At 34.6% G+C, this 11,511-nt stretch overlaps 1 long non-coding RNA gene across 2 annotated transcripts; it reads right to left on the bottom strand.

The window, feature by feature from the left end:
• Positions 1–445: 445 nt before the first annotated feature.
• Positions 446–8,447, bottom strand: LOC107761016 (uncharacterized). 2 transcript variants are annotated; one of them, XR_001642503.2, is made up of 2 exons: positions 8,003–8,447; positions 446–1,192 (listed from the first exon to the last, which is right to left on the bottom strand). It is a non-coding gene; the product is annotated as an uncharacterized LOC107761016 (long non-coding RNA). The 2 variants fall into 2 exon arrangements; XR_001642504.2 differs by having other exon boundaries at positions 8,025–8,447.
• Positions 8,448–11,511: the final 3,064 nt, after the last annotated feature.

Below are 11,511 nucleotides of genomic sequence, written 5' to 3'. Positions count from 1 at the left end.
AAAATCTTTAAATGATACGAAGTCTTTTGGGAAAAACCATGCAGATTTGACCCAAAGCGCACAATATCACTTCATGTTAAGACTACTGTGTTTTGGGAGAAACCACGCAGACTTGACCCAAAACGCACAATATCACTTCATGTTAAGACTACTTTCGGGCTGGTTGAGCCTAGAGAAGTTTTTGTGACATAGCCATATTACTAAAGCTTTTGCAACAAAAAATATATATTAGAAACAAATAATTTTACTCCTTACGACAAATCGAATATTTAGCAGTTGTGGATGACCAATTATATATTCATGTCATATACATACGAAATGAAAGTTGAGAACCGACATCTTTGGGCATTTCCAAACTCTCAAGTGTCATGAATACGTACAACTTGGCAGCTGACAAAACACATGTACCGATCAAATACACAATAATTTCATGAAACATGAAATGGAAGCTGAGAAATAACTCTACTTTAGCCAAGATAATTTGAAAGCGAATACAACAATAAGTATGCCTTAATCCCAAAATCTCTAGTAAAAGCGAGGTGTTTCAAGAACAAAGAAATATGGGAAGGCATAGTCATGAGTCCCTCTCTAGAAACCGGAAAATGATTCAGCAGAACAAGAGAAGCATTTATCTGTTACCCATTTGGAAGTTGGAACAATCGAAACTCCAAAAAGCATGAGTCAAAAGCCATCACTTGATTGTAACAATCTTGATCCCAGAAGCAGCTCCAATGCAGTGTATCGCTACAAGACAATCACTTTCCTTGCATAACACTTATGTTTTGGCATGTTGAAGAGCGAATACCCTTGGATGTTACCTTTTGAGCCAAGAATATCTTCTCAACTGAAATCTCCGTTACCATAAATGCATTAGAGTTGGCAAGAATGTTGTCATAAAGCCCCGGGGCATATCATGACCCCGCTTGAACATTGCTCCAAAAGTTTCCTTTTTGTCAATGTCAAGTGGATTCAACATCTGTTAAACAACTTTTTCATGGTTTGACAATAATTTACACATAAAATTAGTAAAAGATTTTGACAAGTGTTCAACTGGATACGCTTGTACAAGCACAGGTCCGCCACTGTTTTAGATGGATGGAATTCTTCAGCCAAAGCTTAGAAATTAAGCCTCCAACTATAGATCAGTAAATCGCTCATAGCAATACATCTCACCAACTATGTACACACAGTTCTGAAAGTGATGAATTTATAAAGTGAGCCAACCTTGCTACACAACCTCACTGGTCCAATCATTTATTTCCCAAAATGTGTTAATAAATGCACAAAATTCAAAACCCCAACCCCTCTCCAACCCTATGATTCCAGCAACTACGCATCAATTCCAAGTAAATCGGATGGAGCCCTCAATATTCATTCTGCTCAATTTAGACTCATTTCACTCCAATGCCGGAAAAGATTACCAAACACCCAAAGAACCTACTAATATACATATAGATTAAACTACTTGTGTTCGTTAATATACATTTCATACGGCCGGTCACATTAAATAATGAGAAATATTATTATTCATCTTCAATAATAGAATATTGCAGATATTTTTAATGCAAAATACTATGAATCGGTTCATCTTCAATTCTCACATGCATCTTCCAAAAACAACGGATATAAACTTAGGCTAACTTTCTTCATTGGGTCAACTTGGAAACAAATTTTACCATAATTTATTTCCTAGCCAAACTATCTAGCTCTAATTATTTAGAGAACTATTTGAATGCGATTCATTTCCTGGAGGCAAGCAAGAGAGTCAACTGAATCTTGCAAAATTTTAACATGGAGGCCGACCTTGTAACAAGTTAGAACAATAATAATAAAAATGAAACAATTATAATTCATGCAAGAGAACCCGTTTAATTATAGATAAGTGTATAAATTACAATCTTTAAAAAGCAATAAGATGTTCACGCAAAAACATTCATAATACGTGAATTATTATTTCTAACATCCCATTGCTTAAACAAAATTTTGGTCTTTCGGTATTATTCTCATGACAACCACAACTAGTATGCATCTATCCTTTTCTCTATATTGTAATTCTATATTATTGTACTTGTAAATATGTATCCAGATACATATGTGACAATGTACATAATTTTCGCAAGTATGCATGGATATGTATATATGTTTTTTATGCATGTTGTTGGAATGTACGCTCATATTATATTAGTCATAAATTGATTTTGGTAATTAAGTTGGTGAATATTTCAGTCAATGTAACGTGGCTCTCAAAGACACAAGAAGACCGTGCATGGCGTTGAACCTTTTTCTGAGAATCAAGAAAAGACTTTCTTTAATCAATAGGATTCAAGAAAAGACAACTCCTCCTACAACACAAAATGATTTAATTACTTGAAAGGAACTTTATATCTTCGACTTTAACTGCTATGACGGTTAATTTTGCTCTATGTATGTATAGAAGAATTTGGATAGTCAATATCATTTTGTGAGAACTATGTTGAAATAGGACATCAACATCCAATTTCAAAAAAGTCTGTAAGATTTTACTTTATATATTTTGTATTTTCCATTTCACTATTTTTGCCTTGTCAAGAATCGTGAAGACAAAATCAACTTAACCAACGCCATGCTAGAAACAATAAATACTTCACGCTTTATGAATGATATCGTAATAGCATCTCGTTACTTTTCAAAGGTCGTAATATATATGAACCTCCCTATAATGAACTTACTCTCTAGCATGGATTATAAGTGTTCCTCTGTTGTTTCTAACTTGCTTATGTTCAAGACCTGTCAAGGTTAGCCTCCATTTTTTTAAAATAATGCAATCAGTAATTTAATCATTTCTCTTGTATTTCCCAAAAAGAAAATTGCATTGAAATAGTTAGAATGAGACATTCTAATCAAGAAGGTATAGTAAATTGCACCCAAGTTGCCCAAGTTAAAAATAACAAATTTCTCTAACTTGATATTCATTGTTTTCGAAAAATGCATGTGAGAATCGAAAATTAAATCGACCGATGGCATTTTGCCTTTTGATATGAATAATGCGTTTGATTATATTGCATTTTAGTAGCAATTTATTTTCCTAATATGTTTTTAAGCATGTTGTCGGTATTTATGTTTTCATCTTAAAACAGTCATAAATTGACTTTGGCTCTAAAAGACATAGTTTATGGATATACGTGATGTTGATCCTAATCTCTCGAGATTCGAGTAGTCCCTTAACCTAAAGGATTCATATAGATGTTCATAACACGCAGCGGAAGACAATAACAATCCTATAAACATCTTTTCGTATTTAAAATTTATTTATATGTCAAAGATCAGATCTAAGACGTACCTGGTGAACAGAGTCGTTTTAAAGTTTCTTCGATAGTGCGAAACTCTATGTGTATCCACACCGAGACCGATCTTGCTATCAACTCTTTGATTAATGAAACCCGCGAACAAATTGTATGAAAATATTGTACTACAGTTTTTCTCAAAAAACTTAGCCTAGACGTGAAAGACCAAGCTAATTTTCTTGCTAAGAGTATTACTTGACTCTTTCGATATCTCTGTTGGTTTTGCGAAGCTGTGTTGGTCACGTTGATTTAGTTTATGTCTAAACTTGAAAGAAAAGGAACCGAAAGACCCAAGTTCTAAATTGGACTTTTACAATTTTATATAGGAAAATACTAATTCCATTACTCGTGGGATTCTGATAGCCTACACGCCCTTTATGGACTTTCTCATTAATCCAATTCAAAGTTGGTTAACTTATAAGTCCTTTCTTAACATTTTATATATCTTTATATATAAATATTAATTATATATATAGTTCAACCAAGAGATATGTTTTAATTTTATATTCCAAATAGAAAACTTTAATTTGTTCACAATATTAATTATATCCTTTGTGCTAGCAAAGAATATAATAATATTTCATTTGGACTAATAACTAAATTTATTTGACTAATTAAATTCTTTAACTTAATTATCAAATAATAAAGTAATTAATCCTTTAGCAAAGATCAGAACACTCGTTAATGTGCGACCCCATAGGTTCAATACTAAGCCGGTAGTAAATTAATAATATCAATATACTAATCAAGGGTGGCGTCTAGCAACACTCCTTAACAAGGGCGGATTTAGGGGGGCGGAAGGGGGTTCGCCGAAAAATTACACTATATATATAAGGCAAAATCGGTTTTTTACCTCTATGTATTAAGTTTTGAACCTCCTTGACACAACCCGAAAGTGTAGCTTAGTGGTCAAAGGGGTTCAAAATCTTTGAAAGGTCATAAGTTCAATTCCCACTAGCTACGATTTGTTTTTCTTGAACCCCCTTCGATGAGATCCTGGCTCCGCCACTGCTCCTTAACGACTGGATAGAATGAAGTATACAATTTACTCTCAAATCCTAATAGGCGACCAACTATGTGTTCATATCAAATATAATTGACCATTGAATGACCTAAGAAACTCTTTTCTTCTTTCATTCAATTGCCCTGGCCAAAGTCTTAGTTTGGTCGTTTATAATCCATAACAACATGGAGCTTAAACTCATTACCAATAATTGACAGATTTCATCTTGATCAATCACTAATTCTACAAGCATTTAATCATGCCCATTATCCTTTCAACTATCGCCCTAGGGCCATAGGTGTCTAGTCAAAATTGGTCATACTTTATTTCCTAGTCAAAATATCTCATTCTAACTATTCTGATTGTTTTTCTTTTCTTGAGGCATAATAATAATAATACATATTAGAGAGCCAATTAATTATTGAGATCTGTATAAATTATAATTTTTGAGAAGCAATGGGATACTCACACAAAAACATTCATAAAGCATGACTTGTTATTCTTAATGTGACATTTCTTTAGTTTGGTTGACTCTTCAGTATTCTTCTTAATCACTAATTATTATTTATCTCACATCATTTCCATATTGTGATGCTATAGAACTGTTCTTGTCAATATGTATATTGATACATATGTGACAATATTTTCATTCATGTTTGCATGTTGTTTTCATGTTATATCAAAAAGAAAATGATTTTGATAATTATAATGGCGAATATTATAGTCAAAACACGGAAGACACTAACTTTGGCTTCACGTGATATCCATCCCAATTTCTCAGGATTCAAAAGGGGACTACTCCCACAACTTGATGATTTAATCACTTGTGGAGAACCCTGCATTTTCAATTTAAACTGCTACCATTTGTTAGTTCTTCTCTAGGAATGTATACTAGGATTGTGATAGTCAAATAGGCCATCGGTGTCTAATTTCAACAAATTAACAAAGTTACTTTACCCGTCGATTTTGTCCCCAAATTCCTCTTACACACGGAAATAATATTACACACCAAAACTTTTAAAGGTTTGTCTATTACGCACCACTTCGATACTTGACCACATCTTCTTAAGGATTGCAATTACACGCGTCAATCAGCATCCGACACGTGTCATAAATCAAGAAAAAAAACTGAAGAGGTGTGTAATAGAATAGACACATGTCAGATGATTTTTTTAGCTTTCACGCGACTCTTTTATGTGTGATACAAGCGTGTGTGACACATGGCAAAAGAGGTATGTAATAGACACTTTTAAAAAATTTGATGTGTAACATTATTCCCGTGTTTAACATGCGTGAATGAGGGATTTGGGGACAAGGTCAATGGGTAAAATATGTATTTTACCTTGATTTTTTAGTAATTTGATTTGTTATAAGAAGATATTAGTGAAAACTAAACTATGTTTAAGCAACGTCATACTAAAAATAATACTTCAACTTTATAAATATTTTTTTGTGAGTATCTCATTTCTTTTCAAAGGAATATATATACATACCTCAAATGAATTGGCTCTCTATGGTAGATTGTAGGAGTTTCTTTATTGACTTGTTTTATGTTCAAGAAATGCCAAAATCTTTAAGATAACACAATTTATAATTTAGCCATTACTCTTTTGCACCTTCTAAAAATTAAATTTTGCATTCAAATAGTTAAAAAAACAAATATTCTAACAGAGTAAAGTATAGTAAATTGTGCTTCTCAGCTGTCCCAATTAAAAATAATGAATTGTGCTAATTACAAATTAATTATTTTCTAAAGATACACGTAATAATTATTTTCTTGGTTTGCTAAAACTTTTAGAAGTACTTCTCATTAGTGGCTTTATATGTGTCTTTAATATCAGTGGGTAACGGTTGCTACGTGTTAAAAGTTAACCACTATTATTAGATACAGATAAAACCATCTATATGCATTAGTGTACATTTCATGCGCTTGATCGCGTTAATATAATATCAAGAAATACTATCAAAATTTTAATCAAACTTTTAACTGTAAAGTTTTTGGTCCCCAGTTTTAAAAGAGAAAAGCGCACATTTTCTTTAAAGGGAAATGGTTAAATTTGTTGTTCTACTATAAATTGAGCAACTTTACCCTTTATTAAACTTTGGTCTAATATTACTTCTACCATTAGTATAAGTCATGTTTTCCCTTAACCCTAAGGGAGCACTAAAAAAGCGCCAACTTGAGATAATTTTAAAGCATAAAGTTGATGAATAAAACTTTTTTTAGAAAATTTTGGACACATGGATCCACTCATTTTGCGTTAGAGCTCTGTTAATGGCAAGACGAATATGAGAAAGTTTACTAATAGGAAGGTTATAAGTGTACCAAAAGTGTAACTGACAGCCAAATTAAGCAATTTTGGATAGTATCGGAGTAAATTTTCTCTTTCTCTAATAAAGTGGATAATATGTTTCCAATACCATATTCAGTATGCACATCTTAACCTCAAAATACTATGGATTGGTTCCATCTTCAATTCCCAATTACATCTTCCTAGAATGGATCTAAAATTACATTGACTCATTATTTTTAATTGGGTCAACCTAGAAACACAATTTATCATACTTCATTCCTAGTCAACTTGGCTCAGTCTAACTATTTAATAGTGATTTTCTTTTTCCGGGATATGTAGGGGAAAATGAATAAATCATAGATTGCATAATTTAAGATAAAAGCAAACCTTGGCATGTGTTGAACATATTACAATTTAGAAATATTTAAGAAAAAAGAAACAAATCTAATAAAATAATAGAGAGTCGATACATTTTAGGGAAATATAATACTACAACCTTTGAAAAGCAATGAGATGCTCACACAAAAAATATTCATAAAGCGTGAAGTATTATTCCTAGAATGGCATTGCTTAAGCTTGATTTTCTTAGTTAATCTTTTCATGACTACCACTACTAATTAGTATTCATTTCTTCTTTATAGATTGTAATTCTAAATTATTGTTCTTGTCAACATGTGTGTCGACACTTATGCGACTATGTACATAATTCATACTCTTTCTGTTTCAAAAAGATTGGCATTATTACTATTTGGGAAGTCTACGAGGTTGTTCTTTGATCACGTTTTTGTTAAACATTTTATAAATATTTTGAATTATGACTTATAATACTTTTATGTAGTTTTTGAAAATATAAATTTTATTTTCAAAACATTGAAGAATTTATGTCCAAATCTACTGTTATCCTCGTACTCCGAACTATGCCAATATTTTTGAAAGAGAAAGGAGTGTATATTTATGTACATGTTTTTATGCATGTTGGAATGTGTATTTTCATGTTAATGATGATAGTGAATATCACTGGAAGTAAGCGTGAGTATAGGTCAAAACTTTTAACAACTTCACTGCCTATATAATAATTTAACCTTCCACTGAGAAAACATGCAGTATATTTCCAATAAACATTTTATTTTTAGCAGCTCATAGAGCTTGTCAAAATAACAATGCCTGTAACAACGTAAACAACAATGAGGGAATAAAAAGGACGATAGCACTTTCAGCACGTTTAAAAATCTAATCATGAAAGTGTTAAGACCTCCGTGATATTACGTCCCGAATTTAAGCATGTTAAAAATCTAAAGCCCTTAATTAAGAATCAAACAACTGGTAACGAAAAGTATAATGATCGAAGACTACAGATCTGAAAATTGTGAAATAGAACATACTAGGGCTTGTGATTGAACGCACCGTTTGAAGACGGAGAGGCGTAAGTGTTGAAGTGCGGCGTAAGAGCAGCTTCAGGAATTCTGCCGGCGGCGGCGGTGGCGGTGGCGGTAGCGGTGTCTTTTTATCTTTTGTGAACAAAACAGTGGCACATCGATTGAATTTGAATTGAAGTGTGAGGAGTGATGGCTATTTAAGTAGAGCCAGGAAGTAAGCGGAGGAAGGAAAAGCAGCTGCTGTGCCAATAATATTTTAAGGGTTAGGTGCAACGCTTAGTCATCATTACGTGTGGCGGTACGTATATGGCGATATACTCTGCCCAGCATTTGTATCTTTCTAGAAAAACCACATGACATTGAAAATACAGACACAGAACTCGACGTCCTCTTTTTCATGTTTCCGAATTCCGATGTCCTTCTGCTCTCCTGATATCATTTTTTACTTCAATAAAATCAGTCGGTAACAGCGCTAACCCACGAATTGCGTGAGCAATTTTCAAGAATTACTTTCTACCTTTTAAATTAGATAATCTACTTTTCTTTTTATTATGTTTCAAAATAAATCATATATTTATAAATTTAAAAATAATATAATTTTAAATTTTTTATTTTACAAATTTTACTTTTAATAAAAAACTTTTATAACCACATAAATGTCATGGCCCTACAAAGTTTTTATCCCTTAAGCTTTTAAGACCACAAATTTAAAAAAAAAAAAAAAAATTTCTTAAACTCCGTGTCGAGTCAAACTAGGTCATCTAAATTGATACGGATGGAGTACTAGTATAGTATGTACTTTGGTGTCAATAACCAGTTATTAATTTTTTTAATTAAATTTATTATCGTAATTAATAATTAGGGTAATTTTTAGTTCATACAGTAAACTGAACTAAATAAATTTTTATATTTATAAAATATATTTTTGTATGGGTCAAAAATTATCTCTAATAGAATTAAACCATGTTAACATTAAGGAGGCATTCACATACCGCCATATGTTATCAGTACGACTTCAATAAAGCCTCGCCCAAGATCAAAGTGGTTCCAGAAGCAATGAAGGTTGCGATCAAAGAGTCAGCAAGGATCAAAGTCGAGAAATCGACGTGGATCAAGGTCGAGATCGAGCATCCTAGACAAGGTTATAACGGCTAGTTTTAGAATATGACACAAAAGAGAATATTCTAGTGGATATTCTATGTACCTATACTATTAGGGATTTTAGAAATATGTTCCCTGTAAGTAGAAAGAGACACAATGATAGCGGACAGGAATTATCCATTTGTAAGAATACACATTGACTTTATTGAGGGAATCTGACCATATTGAAAACATCCGAAAAACACCTTTACTAAGATTTTTGCCTAACTTTTTCACTTGATCCAAGAACAACCCGAATGTTCCAATACTCATCAATCATTCATCATTGTCAGAAGGAATATCAACAGATCCCACCACTTTTCGGGTGACTCATATGTTCTTATTTACATAAATACCATCCATTGCTATTTATTAAAATTTAATTAATGTTATCTTCCATCTTTTTGGATCATTGAATATTGTTGTTATTGCTCACATTCATTACCATTCGAACAAACATACATATTATTCGTCATAAAACCAACAACCTTATCTTTTGAATATTATTATTAGCTAAGATTGACTCTATTTTACTTAAATCTAATTAGTTGAATCCAGATCTAAATTTTTAGGTCAAAAGGTTTAGCGCCATCTATGGGGACTTCTTAGCTAATTTTTTTAGTTTCCTTTAGATCTACAACTCACGTGAGTCACTAACCTAACAAACCACAAGATCTTTCTCTTTCTTTGCGCGTACGAAAACCTACATGGCGGGTAACCAAGGAGATAGGACTAAACTCTAAAGTGACAAGTGACTTCCTTGGCAACCTTATGAACGCTATCAACGAGAGCTGTGAAACGCTAGGCGACGACGTGATACCCATTGCCTCCCACAGGCGCGAGAGGTCTCCTCCTCCCATTGCAATATAATAAAACCAAATAGAAAAAGGGCCTCCACGTCCACAGGAGAGGGTACGCCACCAGCCATGAAAAAGCTCCTCGAAGCATGGTTGACCAATACGCTAGTAAGAGTGCTCAACACACATGCTTCATATACGTCCATAGAGAATGCAAGAGCCCATACAGTGAAACGAGTGGACGAACAGGGTGACCAACCAGACCTTCCAACATCAGGTATAACTCACAATGTTACTGGCAATGCAGGTGACAATGTCATCGCCGTTGTTCTAAAGAGGATGGAAGAAATAAAGAATGAAAATAAAGCGCTCAGAGATCAAATGAAAGAACACAAAAACGAGTCGACAAGATTCCAGAGGCCCTTAAGTTATTGCCAAAGAGAGATATCGGTAGATTCATAGAGCAGTCGTATAGCAAAGGAGCGGCCCCACATGCCACACCAAAGACCTTCAAAATGTCGTTCTATCTTAGGATATACGACGGAACAACTGACTATGAAGATTACGTAACTCATCATGTCACCACCGTGAAGGGCAACGACCTCACCAAGGAACAAGTGTCCCTTGATTTGCTGAAAAAATTTGGCGAAACCCTCACGGGAGGAGCATTAACGTCACAGCTACCAGCTCATTCCATAGAAACCTTTGAAGATATGGCCGATAAGTTCGTAACGGCATATATCGGGTCCAAGAAGGCCGAAAAAAGAGAAAATGACATCTTCGCCATCAAGCAGTCCTTGGGAGAGAGACTTCCTCGCCTGATTCAATAGGGTATGGATGACCCTACCAAATGTGTCTGAAGGGATGGCAATCGCGGCCTTTCAAAATGGGTTGAGTAGAGAGGGCTCAAGAGCGACCAGAAAATTGCTGAGCTGGTTAATGAAGTAACCTCCAACCATTTGGGGTGAAATCCACAATGCCTACTGTGCTGAAGTCCGAGCAGTTGACGACGACCTCAACGGACCAACTCGACGGCTTGTCTCGGTATAAGTCAAACCCAGGAAGGACCGAAGAGATACCATAATGAGGGATCACCCGGTCTCACGAACAAATAGGGAACGACAGTAGCCATACATCAGGGCCCCCGCTCCACCTCCTTTCCGCTATGATGAAGGCCCATCTAGGCTGAGGTCGGGGACTCACCGAAACGAGAGAGGTATGCCCATTTATTGTCTACTCACAATTTTTGCGTGTCACCTACAGAAATAGTCTATGCCTTGGAAAAACTCGAAACGAAGGTGAAGTGGCCGCCGAAGATGAGGTCCGACCTGAGCACCAAAAAATTTGATGCCCTCTGCGGATTTCACCAGGAGCGCGGACACAAGACAGAATACTGCATCACCCTCAGGCAAGAGGTTGTGAACATGTTGTAATACGGACACCTCAAAGAGCTGCTGAGCGACAAGGAAAGAAATAACTTCGCCAGAGGTCGTGAACGCCAAGGTCTGCCAAAGCCGTCGTCACCAGCTCGCACCATCAACATGATCATCAGCGGTAGCGACGATGGCTCCATCAACG

Source organism: Nicotiana tabacum, chromosome 19 (genome assembly GCF_000715075.1).
Source record: "Nicotiana tabacum cultivar K326 chromosome 19, ASM71507v2, whole genome shotgun sequence".
In the NCBI taxonomy this organism is placed as follows: domain Eukaryota; kingdom Viridiplantae; phylum Streptophyta; class Magnoliopsida; order Solanales; family Solanaceae; genus Nicotiana; species Nicotiana tabacum.
Note: the sequence above shows the minus strand (reverse complement) of the source record. Positions and strands in the feature narration are given on the sequence as shown.